The sequence below is a fragment of the Miscanthus floridulus genome, chromosome 9, assembly GCF_019320115.1.
Source record: "Miscanthus floridulus cultivar M001 chromosome 9, ASM1932011v1, whole genome shotgun sequence".
In the NCBI taxonomy this organism is placed as follows: domain Eukaryota; kingdom Viridiplantae; phylum Streptophyta; class Magnoliopsida; order Poales; family Poaceae; genus Miscanthus; species Miscanthus floridulus.
Genome location: NC_089588.1, coordinates 118,476,738 through 118,493,259, shown reverse-complemented (window position 1 = coordinate 118,493,259; position 16,522 = coordinate 118,476,738).

Genomic DNA, 16,522 nt, shown 5'->3' with positions numbered 1-16,522 from the left:
CTCACGAATATTTCATCCCCAATAAGATGGTATTGGTAATCACCAATATTGCTTGTTCTGATTATTTGGGAAGAAGCTCCAGCAGATCACCAATATTTCATCACCAATTGATATGGGTCCCACCTGTAAGTGAAAAAGGCTATATTTTTTCCCCACATGGTCGTCTCCCTCCCCTCGCTGCTTTATTCTATCGCAACTGGCCTGCTACCGCTGCAGCTTTCTCTCACCCACCGGTCACCTCTTTCTCTCCCCTGCCGGACGCCGCTCCTCCATCGTGCGGGGGCTCCTCCCTGCAGACGCAGGCTCCACCGAGCGTGGGCTCCTCCCCGCGGACACGGCCTCCATGGTGGGCGTCTTCATCTCCTCCTTGACTGCCACCTCCCCCAATGGCTCCTCCACAATGACCGTCTCGCCGTCTTTGAATCCGTGGTCTTCTCGCCGTCTTTGAATCCGGCCACGACAGTCCTGACCCGTGCCACGTCGTCCTCGACTCCGCCAATCGTCGCCCGGCCCTGACCTCGCGCCACGCCCGTTCCGGTCCTAGTCCCCACCGTGACAGCCCCGGGGTGGACCTTTCTGTGAGAAGCCGTGGTCCCGGACCCCACCGCACCGACGCCGGCGACGACCCCCGGCCGCGATGCGTGGAGTAGGAGACCGTCAGCCCGTAGGAGCAGCTGCAGAGGAGTTGCATGGAGGGGCGGCCAAGGATGCAGAGGACGACCAGCGTGTTAGGAAGTAACGCAGACGATTCACCAAGTGCCAGGATACGAGCGAGCCAGACAGTGAAGATTAGTCTATTAAGCTAGACTACCGTGAATTTCCATTTGTACAGGAGAAAAGGGACCTGTATAAGAATGTGAAAGGTAGGAGAGTAGTCAGGCAAAGAGAGACAATGCAAAACTCGACGGTACTATTTTAAATCAGTTAGATTGGCCGGGCAGCAACATCGATAAACCGTACTTATATTATACTACTAGTGGGGTTTAGGGAATCAATGTCATCTGCACGCATGCCTCTTTAGCGCTAATAACGGATCTCTGCCGGGTGGAATCGATGTAATTTAATCACAGAAACCAATGTCATCTGCACTCAGGCCACTTCAGCGCTAGCCATTTGCATACATGGACAACAAAGAAATATTAAAAAAACTCAATGCTAGCGAGAAGCTCGTCGCTCGGCTCGCAGGTCTCCCCGTGAACCCTGCTGCCTCTGTCATCCTGACCCACCTAGGTGAGCTGTGCCGCTAGATATTTGTTTATTCTTTTCGGTTCCATTCCTCGTCTATCGATTTTACACCGTCGTTGAGGACACCCTAATATCAGATCTCTAATCACCAAAACCAATGTCATCTGCACTCCAAACGGTTCAGATCCACTCTGTACGCTGAGTGAACCACACCTATCAGCATCCCACTTACACTTTCGTCCTCGCTTCGCGTAAAAGCATTAACCCGAGGATGGTGGGATGGACTCTAGAAGCCATATATGTTGATCTGTAGCACCCGGTTTTAAGAATAAAACTAGATACACACCATTTGTAAGCCCAGGAAGTCAAATATTACATATAGCTATAAATAAGGGTAATATCAATAGACAATGCTTAATATATAATGTACTTAGTATAAAGAATGTAACCCTAGATTGCAAACAACAGAAAGACAACTCCGATCTTCGGGTGAAGACTCCAATTCCACAAGGACAACTGACTGATTGATCACAAGCCTAATTCCTCCAAACTCTAGCAATCTAGTACCTATCCGGGATTTTTCCAAACCTTTAAAAAGTAAAGCAAGCGTAAGTACATATCGTACTCAACAAATATAACATGGGGTTCATGAGGCACAAAAGGCCGACATTGGTTAACTATGATTAGCCTTTAATGAGTCATCTTTTAGCAATTAGATGGCAACAAGTTTATTCCCAAGCCCATATAAACACATGATCAGGTAAACATTAATAATAAATAGCATAAACAGTAATCATTAGTGAACATCTTTATTATCAGTACCATCAGTGTTCATCATTTATTCCGTAAGTGTTCTAAGGCCGCTCGTGATCGTGAGCACGGCTGATATACCAGTTTTACACTCTATACAGGTTGTACACTTTCACTGTGAGTCGTGATTTACCCTTTCGCCCGAGGTCGCGAGCCTCTTAACCCACTACCGAGGAAGGTCGGCAGGGTTCACTATGAAGCCTTTCAAAGGTTCGTCTAACAAGTTATGGTCATTAGATTCACTTGGCAAACAGATATAGGAACCCCCTGTCGAATGACACAATTCCATCACGGCTATACACATAAGAGTAGAGGTTGTCCTATACCCGATTTGTCAAGCCATTCTTACATCAATAAAGATAACCTCTAACAAGTTAGAAAAGGTCCTCATACTAAGCTAAAGCCAGAGCCATGTAGCCCTCATAGCTGTACTGTAAGTCCCGGATGATCACTTATAGTTAAGTCCTTAGGGAGAGGAATCTAGAGCACCATAAAAATAGCCCAATGCTCTAGCCCTCTTGTTCCATGTCGCTAAAAAGCATCTTTTAATATTTATTGCATATTCCATTAGTCAAGTTACAAGATCATGGCTTTAGTTTGAGCACTAGCATCATACTACCCAATGCAACACCCCATAGGTATCAAGGCACAAGGTACAAAGTACTAGGAAATCCTCAGTGGTAGTCAAGGTAGACACATGCAATACGATAAGTGATTAATGGTGAATAGGTAACAAGGATAATCCCATGCTATACTTGCCTTAAAACTCTGATCCTTCTTCAAGTCGAAAACTTCAAAGAAACTCCTTCTTGATCAACACGTAAAGCTCACCGACTGGACAAGATCATAAAGCACCAAACAAGTATCAGTATCCATGCAATCATACACGAAGCAAATAATAGATCTAAATTAGAACAATACACCAAACATATGAAACAACAAGTAAAAAGGTTTTAAAGATGTTCTACACGTTACTACGAACACACGGACGCGAAAAGCACACTAATCGGAATTATAAGGGAAAGGTTATGAATTAAAAAAGATTCCCTTTAATAAAATAACAGATTTAAAACTAATCTCGAATTTCAAAAGTTGAAAATATATTTAACAGTAGTATAAACTTGTAGATTAATCAATTACGAATCTAACGCAACTTGAACGGGTCAAATTGGAGTTAGAACGAAGAAACTATGCATAAAATAAGATCAGTTGCAATTCTGTAAATAGATGGAACTTGATATTCGAATTAAAATAAATAAAATCTGATTTTTAAATCTGGTCGAGGACTGCGGGTTCAATTCCAAGAAAATGTAGGGAGTCTTTAGCAAAACTGCAGGGACGGCGGGTTATATACTTAAAAAATTGGAGAACTATTTAGCAAAATTGCCTGCGAAGGGGTAGCTTCTAATTTGGGCCGTTGGATCAAAGATAGATGGCTACCGAGTGTTGGGAGGATTTCTCTGGCCGGCACAGTGACTCCGGCGTGGTGGTGGCCATTAACGGCGGTGAGGAGCTCACCGGCGTGCACGGGGAAGCGCCTACGGGCCATGTTACGACACGGAGAAGGCACCGGGAGAGAGAGAGGAGCATGGGGAACTCACCTGTGGGCTTCCCGATGTCGGTGAGGCTGCCGGGGTGGAGATCGAAGGCGGCAGGTGAACACGAGCTCAGCGAGATCCAAAATGCGGCGGCAACGCGAAGCCAAGGCTAGAGCGGCGACGCAGATGGATGTGGAGGGGGTCGCGGAGCTTTTATAGGGAGCTTGGCATGGAGGTCACGCCAAATCGGTCGGATACGGGGCGGAGTTGGAGCAGCGGCGGACTCTCGGCTTGGGTTAGAGTCCCACTCGGGCAACGCTAGAGGTGGGAGACGACTGACACATGGGTCCTACCAGTCAGCGAGAGGAGAGCGCGGGGTCGGGCTGTCAGCCAGAGAAAGGGAAGAGGGCGCACGCAGCCACGCTGGGTTTTCCTTCAGTGAGTAGGGCTGCGGAGTTAAGGTGGGAGAGAGCAGCTGGGCTGCTGCGAGGATGCGCGGGAATGGGCTGGTGGAAAGGAGCAAGCTAGGCCATGCAGGCGAAAGGGCGAGAGGGGAGGTTTACTCCTTTTCTCAAACTTTTCCCATTTTCCTTTTACAATCCAAATTCAAATATGATCCAAATCAAATTCAAATATAGTTTCAAATGTACTTTTCAAGATGAGAACTTTTGGGAGATTTCCAAAACTGAACTTTTGCAAACTTTTGAAAACTCTTTTATTTTCCAAGGAACTCCGCGTCACTCTTACATACTTGGGTGGGTTACGACCAAACTCATCATTAACTTTGTCGAGTTCTTCTCCCTATTTTTACCATTAAAAATAACATATGCCAAGAAGAGAACTTTCTTCAACAAAACACACTTGCTAACTTGGTGCAACATTGAGATGTTCTGAGTCTCCATTAAATCAACTGTAGATGTCCAATATCTCCTTCCTATGTCATCCATGCCAACTTATCCTGGGTATGTTGAAGATTGACTCCCATTTATTAATAACTTGAAGTGATAGCCAATATGGGAAAATACCTGAGCTCCTTGATCCAACAAGTAACACATCTTTAGCAAAGATACCTGCGCTTGATAGGGACTCCTCATCCAGAGACATAACCTATACTTTCAAGTGAAGCACCAGAACATATGAAGCCTTCGCCTTGCAACTTCTTTAACTTGGCTACCCCCTTAAGAAAAGATCAACAGGGTAGCTTGCACTTTCTTCTATATGAGAGAACTAGTATCAAGACGTTTTGACATCCCAATGATACTCTCGTGTATGGGCAAGAACAAGAAATCTGAAATTCCTCGCGATCAGAAAAACAGCAGTGCAGTAAAACAGTTGTAACTCCCATTCTGTTAATCCAATGAAGTTGTAGCTTATACCGTTGGAAATCTTATCAAATCCTCCACAACTTCCTTATAGAACACTTTTCCAAATTCTGCAGTCTAGATAGTTGAAAGCAGTCCACAACAGAAACTACTCTAGATTTTAGACAGCGCGGTGGCATCGTCTTGTGATTTTCGTAACTCCCAAACCATAATGGCTATAAGGGCGGTTCTTATGATCGGAGAAAGATGTCGAAGTCTACTGTTGTCCAGAATTTTTTCATTATTTTTTATTGTCCGAAATCAGAGATATAAGCTGAAGAGTGCAGGCTGCTCCGAAAAGACGGGGTAGAGGAAATAGGAGAAACCAAAACTCAACTATTTATACTCAAGTTAAACTAAAACCCTAGTGGCTATTGTATATTTTATTAGCTCTCCTTTGTAATCTTTCATAATAAGGATTTTGTCATACACTGCACTCTTAATTAAGTACTACAATGGCATAGATAATCATTTAAAACTGGCAATTGTAGATCTTGATGTGAGATCTAGAATGGCGTAGCAGTGCAAATCTCAAGAGGATATTAATATCAATGTCATATAATGGCTTTTAGCTCTAAATAAATGCCAGAGGCAGTAAGATATAGCCATATGTGGTCTGCACCAACCTCTCTTACATTTCAAGATGTTTGAATTTCTTTTCAAGAAATTACATTTATGTTGGGGGTTCCTCTTGTCATGATGTGGCATCTCTGAAGCGCACCATTTCTGCGGCCTTCGCTGATCGCTCGAGAGGGGGGAGGGCTCTTGGGTGGACCCAAGCTACAGGAGGATAATTCCAATATGGTTTTACCTTCTCATTTTTTACGAAAGGAACGTCGTGTCCTTTTTATGGCAAGAATATGCCTAGGATCTGGCTAAGAAAAGAGGGTCAACTCAGTCCGCCAGCTGTAACCCGAGCACTCACTGGTAGAGAACAGAGCTTTACTCCCGGTGGGGAACCCCCTCTAGTCCCGGTTCCACACCCGGGAGCAAGCATCCGGGACTAAAGGGGGTCCTTTAGTCCCGGATCAGGAATCGGGACTAAAGGGAGACCTTTAGTCCCGGTGGGTAACACCAACCGGGACTAAAGGTGCCTCCTGACATGCCACGAGGCCGGCACCCTTTAGTCCCGGTTGGTAATACCAACCGGGACTAAAGGTTATTTTTTTTCTTTTTTCTTTTGTTTTCATTTTTTTTTGTTTTCTTTTCAAAATAGGTTTTCGAAGTCGTATTGTACGCTGCTAATTATACATTTATACGCGCGTATAGTATGTTTCGGTTCAAGCACAATGAACGTATTAAATCACACAATTCAAGCATAGAAATATATATATATATATATATATATATATATATATATATATATATATATATATATATATATATGCATGCATGCATCATATATATATTTACATGCATGCATGCATATGTGTATTTTACATTATATTATTTCATGTGCATATATTACAAAAGATTGTATTACAGTTGTTGTGATATAACAAGTTTCCTCTCATCCTCTAGCTTGGCTTCCATAGCAGTGTTGGGTCGAAGTAGAACTCGCCCTTGGGATCGATGACCTGGTCATTAAAAAATTCGGCTATAGACTCTTGAATTACTTTGATTTGGTCTTGTCGTATGACCTTTTCCTCCAACCATCGAGCCTACAGGTTTGAATTAAAGGAAAATAAATTAATATATGTACATATATATATATATAAAGACATAGTAACACAATCAATAATAATAATTAAATGAATATATAGTGTATTTTTAATGTACTTTGAGTCTCTCTATAGGAGTTCTTTGGGAGACCACCTTGATAAACATTGCAAACATAGTAACCACAGTAGTTGTTCCCCTGTTCCTGCCTCAGACACCACTTTACGAGAAAAAGATTTGTCATCCAATCTGGTGATCCGGTGAAAGCTATATGTTTAATTAATAAAGATGATGCGATTTAGGGGACTTACTTTCAAAGGGATTACATTCAGTGACGCTTTGCATTTTCCCATGTGTTGCTTCTCAATAAAGGTTTTCCAAACACTGCCCAATAAAAAAATTAGCCACGTCATCAGATATAGTTAATCATCATGTTTGTGTGTATATATAGTTGCTAGAGATACCGAAATTACCTCTGGATAATATCTATCATATCTTGGTAGTCTTGTTGTGGTTTTCTCATCGAGTCATAGATTATCAAGTGACTTTTCACCAGATCGATGTCCATCAATATCCAGTGATTGCTTGCATGTGTTTATAGGATATAACGCATAACACTCATTAATTAACTAGAATCAACATATGAGCCATTAAGGATGATCGACATTATTAACACTCACTTGAAGTTGTAGGGAAAGAGTATATCCTTCTTGTGGCGTTGGTTCACTAAGAAGTTCATGAGGTTACTCTCTGACTCAGACTTCCAATTAGGCTTTGGAGTAACTGGGTCTTTGAATACTATATGGGGATCAACAAAACCAATTTCATTGCAGCCTTCCTTTCTGAGCTCTGTTCATTGTAAATCTGCATATATATAGTACTTGTTAGGATAATTTATATGCATATACACACATATGATGAGTTTAATAATAGATCGAAAAAATTATTACTTACAGGCAATAGCAGCTAATGATAACTTTGTACAGAGAGGTCAGGTGGCATAGTTGATGAAATTCTGCAAAGTCAACATACATAACATCATCGCCACGGAACCAGTGTTCGTCTCTAATTCTGACACCAACGCAGAAGTCTCCACCGGTAGACGCCTGCATGTACCACTTGTTTAGCAGGTACATTTGTGTCCCCAGATCACCTAAGGCTTGAGGGTTGTATAGACTCTGGCCTAGTACAAATTTTTTCTTCCAAATATCAACCTCCGCCGCACTCTCAATGTTTCCATCACCAAACAACTGGTAAAGGTCGAGACCAGTCTCTTCAATAAATTCACCAAGGTGATCCAAATCGACATCCGGAGGTATGTTTGCCTGATGCATTAATCCTAAATTTGAACCATATTCATTACCAACAACTAGCGGGGGGACTGATTGGTGCGATTGTTATCCGAGTTGTGCAACTACTTTCCCTACCTGCTTCTTTTTCTGTGCCGCCTCAATTGACTTGGTGAGAGTGCGGTCATAGTCCGTTAACGTTGATTTGGACGGCTTACGAGATTCCCGCTGTTGTTGCTGGTAAGAAGCCACCTTTTTTCTAAGAATATCTAGAGCTACGAAGAAGTACGGTTTCTCCGGGTTTCTCCTTTCTTCTTGATCCTTTTTAAGTTTGTCATAGAATCTGGACATATCTTTTTTATATGCATCAGTTACTTCTTCCTTCTGTTCAGATATTATTTTGGAAATAGCCCTTGGTTTCACGGTGGCTTTCTTTGCCGGCGGGGACTGGTTCTTCGTTTGCGGGGCTGGCCTCTTGCTAGTACTTGGCTTCTTGGTAGGCGGGGGCGGGGGAGGCGTTGGAGACCTCCTTGGAGGTGGTGGCAGCGGCGTTGGAGACCTCCTTGGAGGTTGCGGCTGCGGCGTTGGAGACCTCCTTGGAGATGGTGTGGATGCAACCTCGCCTTCCAACACATTGTCATCATACAGAGCACTATGATGATCTGCCGATTGAACAATTGGATTTAGGTTGGGGGAGGATCTGCTACAAAAAAGGAATGACATATTATTATGAGCAGATTGTTAATTATTTAAGACAATATAAATTAATGATGTAGTGTTTTCATCCACACCTATGGTGAGGTAGTTCAGGAGGAGGTGGAGGCAACATCCCCGGAATGATGATGTAGCGCTTGCGCCATAGAATGAATGTCTTCTCTGCTTCTCCTAGAGTCTTCTCGCCATCACCTCCAGGAATGTCAAGAGGCAAATCACTAAAACCTTTTTCAGCTTTATCTATCGAGATGGTAGCATATCCTTCTTGGATTATATTCCCATGAATCCTTGGTGTCTTGGTTCGGTCGATAGGATTAACAAGACCGATAGCCACCTTGATTGTGGAATTCCCCTTCGGAATGTGTAGCTCACACAATGTACAAGGTTCAGTGATGTCATCCACAGGGAAGCGCAGTCCTGTGTCCCCTTGATTTGGTATCTCTGTGGAAGCGCAGCTGCTTTTCAACTGAACAGATTGGCTAATGTTGATTCTTGGCTCTGATGCCTGCTTGCACTTACCTTCTGATTTCCTCCTACATTCTCGCTTCAAGGTTTTTTTCCCGCTCCTGTGCTTCACGCACCGCTTCCTCCAACCTCTGGAGCTGCTGTGCCTCTTCTTCCTTCTTTCTCTGGCGGCTTCTATAGGAAGGTCTATCCTGAGGGGATCCATGCTCCCACGAGACACTTCCTTTGCCTCTAGTTCAGCCACCATGTTCAATAGTCCCGATGGCATATGTCAGTTCATCCTTCTCTCTATTGGGCCTGAACGCACCACTAGCAGTAGCTCCCTGAGCATAAAACAATCTTTCTGCTGCTTCTTGCAGTCTTGCACCATAAACGCACTTCCCTGTCTCCTGGTCCAGTGTTCCCCCATGAGCGAAAAACCAATTCTTTGCACGCTCTCCCCACTCGAGTGATTCTGGTGTGATACCCTTGGCAAGAAGGTCTGCTTCCATTTTGTTCCACTTCTTAATGGCAGTCGGGTAGCCACCTGATCCCAAGTTATGGTGGTATGTCTTCTGTTGGGCATTACGTTGGTTCTTTATCACCCGACTCACACCCTCTTCCGACGTCTTGTACTGTACAAACTCATCCTAATAGGGCCTCTGCTTTGAGATCGGGCCCTGGACAGTAAAATCTGGTGCTATGTTCTTCTTGACATACGTCGTGTATAGGTGTTTCTTCCGAGTCTGAAACTGGGTGGCCATCTTCTTCATTGCCCAATCCCTAACTCGCTCCTTCAATTCATCACCATCTATTATATCATCATAACCATCTGTTTGGAGCATGAAATGTTCCAAGACATCATTCCAAATTAACGTCTTGTCACGATCGGAGACAAAACTAATATGAGGAGCATTGGTCTTCTTCTTCCATTCACGGGTACTAATCGGGAGCCGGTCCCGTACAAGGTAACCACAGTGGTGCATGAATTTCGTTTTATTTGGCCCCCTTGGTTCGCCTGTATCCACATTGAACTCCGAGATGATGAAGCGGCCCTCCAATGGCTTTTTGGGACCTCGAACATTTTTACTCTTCGTTGTAGTTGTTGATGTCGATCCAGAGGGCTACAAAACATAAACATTATTTTTAATGTCATGAGCACACATAAGACATATGATAATATATGTAGCTAATAATAAAAAATATATACTTGGCCAATATGTTGTTGCTCATTTTGTTCAAGAGCTAAGTACTGACTCCCGTCATCTGCATCCTCTTGCACGTTATTTTTAGCACCATCATCGCCGGCAACTTGAGTGTCAGTATTGATCAAATTCATCTTCAACTCCTCATCCATGTTTCTCGGGTCAGCCATCTAGCTTCAAAAAACAAAACCAATATATAGTATGTCAAATCTTTGCTTACATGCGTAAAATCTACGAACAATATGCATTATTAAATCTTGCCCCTCGGTCACGGACGCAATTCTAGGGCGGCGGTGCTCCGCCGTATAAACCCTAAACCCTAAACGAGTAGGTTTTGGCGGGTGAAGCTTGGTTTGTATGATAAGAAGAATCAGAAAGCGAGTAGGTTTTGGCGGCGGTCCCGCCTGAAACAAAAGGGGGTGTCGCTATGCATTAGGTTTTATTAAACGGAAAATAGCGAGCCTCGCCTGAAAGAAAGGGGGGCATCGTTGCGCATCAAGTTTCTGAGAACAATAAACGATGAGCCTCGCCTAAAAGAAAAGGGGGGTGTTGCTGCAAACCAAAGTGACAACAAAATCGCACTGCATCCTGACTCGTCGAGTAAACAGCTCCAAATAATGTTTACAATGATTGGAACCCTTGAAGAGGTTCACAACAACACGCCAAATTTACAACAAATACAACAACACACGTTACATCGATAAAAAATAGACATCAAGTCGACCCTTGGCGTTGGAACTCCCAGACATCGAGAGCATCCTCTTCAAAACACACCTCGCATGCCATATCCCTCGCCATCTCCATAACTGTATTTTCAAGCACACTCTCAACCACTTCATCTGCTACACCCTTCATAGACTCAGCTATATCATCCACAACCACCTGCAAACCCTCACCCTCGCCTAGCCCCTTGACCCTTACAATTGGCTCCCAAAGAACGGGTGCCACGGGAACCAAAGGCAAGTCACCTTCCAAAACCCTCACGTGGTACATATGCCGATGGTCACACTTATCACGCTCCAATGGCTCAGGCTTCGACACATTCAGTTCCCCCTCAGCATCCAGACTCAGGCGCCCTTGCCCAAAAATAAAGTCTACAACATCCTCATCATCAACATCGTCCAAAACCCCCAAAGTAGACCCCGAACCAAAAAGCAAGCACTCGGACTGACGATTCATAAGATCTGCGTTCCACCAAAACCTACTTGCTTCCTGATTCTTCTTATCATACAAACCAACATTCACCCACCAAAAATGATCGAACGAGGGTGGTGGAACCCTAAACCCTAGGGCAAATGAGGGCGGCGGTGCTCCGCCGTATAAACCCTAAACCCTAGGGCGAACGAGGGCGGCGGTGCTCCGCCGTATAAACCCTAGGGCGAACAAGGGCGGCGGTGCTCCACCGTATACATAGAAACGCATGGCGCTTATACATAGAAACGCATGGCGCTATAGATGGCGCGTATACACTGGAATTTTTTTCTGTTCCTTTGGCGCTTTCTTTCTTATAATAGTTAGCGCGACAGAGAATAATGCCCGTCTGAACGCCGTGTGCAACGTGCCATGAAAATTAGTTAAGTATATCCAGTGAAGTGATCAGTACGTTTGGGTTTGTGATCGATACACACATTTGTTGACGTACGTACGTATGCGAATTTGAGGACCACCCGTTGATTGATGAAAGTTTTGTTTATTACCACAATTATTAATTTGGTACATAATAATTAATGAACTAAAGGAGGTACGTACTGTACTCGCAAAGGCTCCTCGTTCAACTGCGCTGGCGCTGCCACCGGTATTAGTATTGCAAGCTAAGAACGTTGGTCATTGATTGATAAGGTTCCATATAATAGAACATGACTATTTGGATTTAAAATTCTAATTCAACTCAACATACATGCTTATAGTTTGGCCTAATTATTCTTTTGTTCGTTTGAGCTGGTATCCTTTGAAATAAAATCCTTTGAAATATAATAGAACATGTGTTTCATGCATGGAGATGGAATGGAGCAAGCACAGCGTGCTCCTCATCATCGATCTGTTGCGGTCATGGTGTAGCCTGGAGATGGAATGGAGCAAGTAGCGTACCTCAGGAATGGAGGAGAGGAAGCCACGCGCGTTGGCGGCCTCGTCGTCGCGCCGTGTCAACGCGCAAGGGTACGGTACCGGTGTGGCCCGCGCGTCTGGCCAGGGCGGCCGGGCAGCAGCTGATGCCGCGAGGTCGTCGGCGCGCGGGGTGGCGTGGGGACCACGGACACGCGCGAGGCATTAGCGACGACCAGCGTCGGGCGGGGTGGCGGCGGCGTCCTCGGTGTGGCGGGCTAAGTGGCGTGGGCGCAGGGGGAGAGGAATCAGCGAAGAACGCAAGGAAGAAGATGGCACTGGTATTATATGCCATGCCCCTTTACTCCCGGTGCCATCCCCCCACCGGGAGTAAAGGTCCTTTACTCCCGGTGCGTGTTACCAACTGGGAGCAAAGGTATACCTTTACTCCCAGTTGGTAACACGCACCGGGACTCCCGGTTGGTAATAAGCACCAGGAGTAAAGGTTTTTTTGGCGGGCCACGAAACTGCAGCCCACCTTTACTCCTAGGCGGGCTTCCAACCCGGGAGTAAAGGTGGGCTGCAGTTTCGTTTCCCGCCAGTTTTAAGCAAATTTTTTTAATAGAAATGCAATAGTCTTGTTAAATACATAGTAAATTAAATAAAAGGCATAAAATTATTTTGTTAAAAATATGGATTTTCTTTTTCTTTATTGCACATAGGAAAAAATCTATAACCTAACTTTTTTTACTTTTTGTTATAATTATAAAACATAATGTAACTAATATTTATTATTTCGTTAATGCAAAAATGTAGTGTTTAATTAAAATTATTAAAACTATTGGTTTTGGACAGGAAATTTGTTTTCACATCATTTTAACGTTAATATTTTAATTTTTCATCACTCAATATCCTAATTTAACTTTTCGAGAGAGAAATCCCACCAAATCAAACATTGATTTAATTTGAAACACGACATAATAAACATCTGAATTCACAATTATTACATAATATCTCAAACACACACTATGTTAAATCACTATATCATCAAGTGGGCACATCAGTGAACTTCTTCTTTACGTATGTCCCTTGGTTATGATCGCGTCGTAACCATGGAGTGTCCTCATCATTTACCAAGATGCTAGGGTCTTTGTTCACTTTGAAGGGCAGAATTCGATCATCCTTTTCATAATCTTCTGACATGTCCGACTTGTCCTCAATTCCCACGATGACTCTTTTCCCTAAAAGAACTATGTGGCGTTTTGGCTCTTTGGTTGAGTCATTATCGTTTTTCCCTCTTTTTGGTTTGGTAGACATATCATTGACATAGAACACCTGATTCACATCCTTGGCAAGGACGAATGGTTCGTATTTGTACCCAATATTACTAAGGTCTACTGTTGTCATTCCATACTCGTTGTCTATTGTTACCCCGCCTCCGGTCACCTTGACCCATTGGCACTTGAACAATGGGCTCTTCAAAGTAGGTGCATATTCTAGTTCCCATATTTCATCTATGCATCCATAATATGTCTGCTTATTCTCATTCGGGTCTGTGGCATCTATGTGGACACCACTGTTTTGGTTGGTACTCCTTTTATCTTGGGCTACTGTGTAGAATATGTTCCCATTTATCTCGTACCCTTTGTATGTGATGATATGCCATGATGGTTGTATAGCCAATAAATACAGTTGCTCATGGATGCTCTCATCACCTTGACATTTTTTTCGCAACCAACCGCCGAAAGTTTCCATGTGCTTACGCGTAATCCAAGCTTCAGTCTTCCCTGGAAACTCGGATCGTAAGAGATCCTTGTGTGTCTTAATATACGGATCTACCAAAGAGGAGTTCTGTAGAACTGTGTAGTGCGCTTTATTGAAATAATCATCATTCGTACCAATATATGTTTTCCTCCCTAGTGTCCCCTTTCCGCTTAGTCTCCCCTCATGTCTCGATTCAGGAACACCAATCGAGTCAAGGTCGGGAATAAAGTCAACACAGAACTCAATGACCTCTTCTGTTCCATACCCTTGGCGATGCTTCCTTCTGAGCAAGCACGGTTGTGAACATATTTCTTCAGGAATCCCATGAATCTCTCTAAGGGGAGCATGTTGTGTAGGAACACAGGACTGAGAATGAAAATCTCCTTGACTAGGTGAACTAGGAGGTGTGTCATGATATCAAAGAAGGAAGGAGGGAACACCAACTCAAAGCTGACGAGACATTGAACCACATCATTCTGTAGTTTAGCTAGATCAGTTGGATCAATTGTGTCAACGAAATATGGTCGGCAGTCCACCGAGGGGGGTGCCCGTGGTGGTAGATTGTCGGTAGACGGTGCGTGTAATCAGGAACCAGATGGTGACATAAGGCGCAGAGACAGTGATTTAGACAGGTTCGGGCCATCTGGTCGACGTAATACCCTACGTCCTGTGTCTTTGGTGTCTTGTATTGAGATGTATACAGATTAATCTGTCCTCTAGGGGACCCTTGTCTCTCCTTATATACTCCGAAGAGACAAGGTTACAAGTAAAGTATCCAATTTGGTACTATTACAATATCTAGTACAACTTGTAATCTTGATGTGTACGCCTTGATCTTACGGGCCGGGCCACCTCGGATGGTGCGGCCCATGTACCATCTTGTGGTACCCGGGGGTATATCCCCCACAGCTAGTCCCCGAGCGCCATGTATTCTGATGCGACACGCCATTTTAACCTTCTCCGAACAGTGAGGCTTGAGTTCTTGACATCTCCGACCACCGTTGTCGCCGAAGAAGGAGGTTGTCCGAAGAATGTATGGTGCTCTTAAGAAGAAAGAAAAAGATTTCCGTCCTGGGAAGTGTGCCCACTTGTATTTCTAAAAAGAAATGTAAGTGTGTCTTGAAGCGTAGCGTCCTTGATCATCAGAGGCGTAGAGGTCGAAAAACAAACACATTCACTGCAAGGTGAACTGTGCCCACTTAGTCCCCGAGCCTGGTAGTAGGTGACGTAGGCACGTGGTGCCAGGGTCTAAAAAGAATTCCCAGTTAAGTTGAGAATCCAATCGTCGTACCGGCGATACGAGATGCACCGGCAGGTGCATCGTACCGATGTAGTCCCCGAGCTTGCTGGAAGGCGAGGTATGAGCCTTGTAGCAAGGTCTAAATGAGAAAGAATATCCCAACTGTATGCGAGTCACCAGTCGCATGTAGTTGAGACGCAAAGTCCCTGAGCCATGGTCGGAGAGTGGTCGAGGCAGTCCCCGAGCACAGGTCGAGGAGCGAGCAACGAAGTCCCCAAGCTATGGTCGGAGAGTGATCGAGGCAGTCCCCGAGCACAGGTCGATGAGCGAGCGACGAAGTCCCCGAGCCATGGTCGGAGAGTGATCGAGGCAGTCCCCGAGCACAGGTCGAGGAGCGAGTGACGAAGTCCCCGAGCCGTGGTCGGAGAGTGATCGAGGCTGTCCCCGAGCACAGGTCGTGGAGCGAGCGACGAAGTCCCCGAGCCATGGTCGGAGAGTGATCGAGGCAGTCCCCGAGCGTAGGTCAAGAAGCAAGCGACGAAGTCCCCGAGCCGTGGTCGGAGAGTGATCGAGGCAGTCCCCGAGCGTAGGTCAAGAAGCGAGCGATGAAGTCCCCGAGCCATGGTCAGAGAGTGATCGAGACAGTCCCCGAGCGTAGGTCAAGAAGCGAGCGACGAAGTCCCCGAGCATAGCTCGAAATTCCTGCAATATAAATATGTAGAATGGTAGTACATGATGTACAAAATAATAAATTATGGAGAAAAAATCAGCGGTGAAGAAAATACGATCAGCAGTCATTTGCAAATGAGCATGATGTGATAAAGCAGTTGGTGCTTTGTGAACATCAGTGTTAATATAAAGTTTGTGTTTATACTTAATACAAACTGCCCGACCAGTTAGTATGTAGCTGAGTCTCCAGCCCTAGCTAGCCCGTGAACCATAACGCGGGGCGCGGAGCCCGTGCACGTGTAGGAAGAACAAAGCGTCGCTAAGGAACCGCTGCCGACCACCCATAACGCAGAGGGCAGACGCTCATGCACGTGTAGGGAGGAGCCGGAGACAGGGCCGTCTCTGGAGGCATCGTGCGTCAACATGACTGGTCGAGGATTTGCATTAAGTATAGATGTATGTTATATTTAAGATGGTATACATGGACAAACGTTATTTGGAGAATAATCATGACGAGGACGTTGTGGAGAAACGTCGTAATGAAAATTGTATAAATATTAATATTAGAAGTGTACTTATCTTTGGATAGAAATCTGGTCGA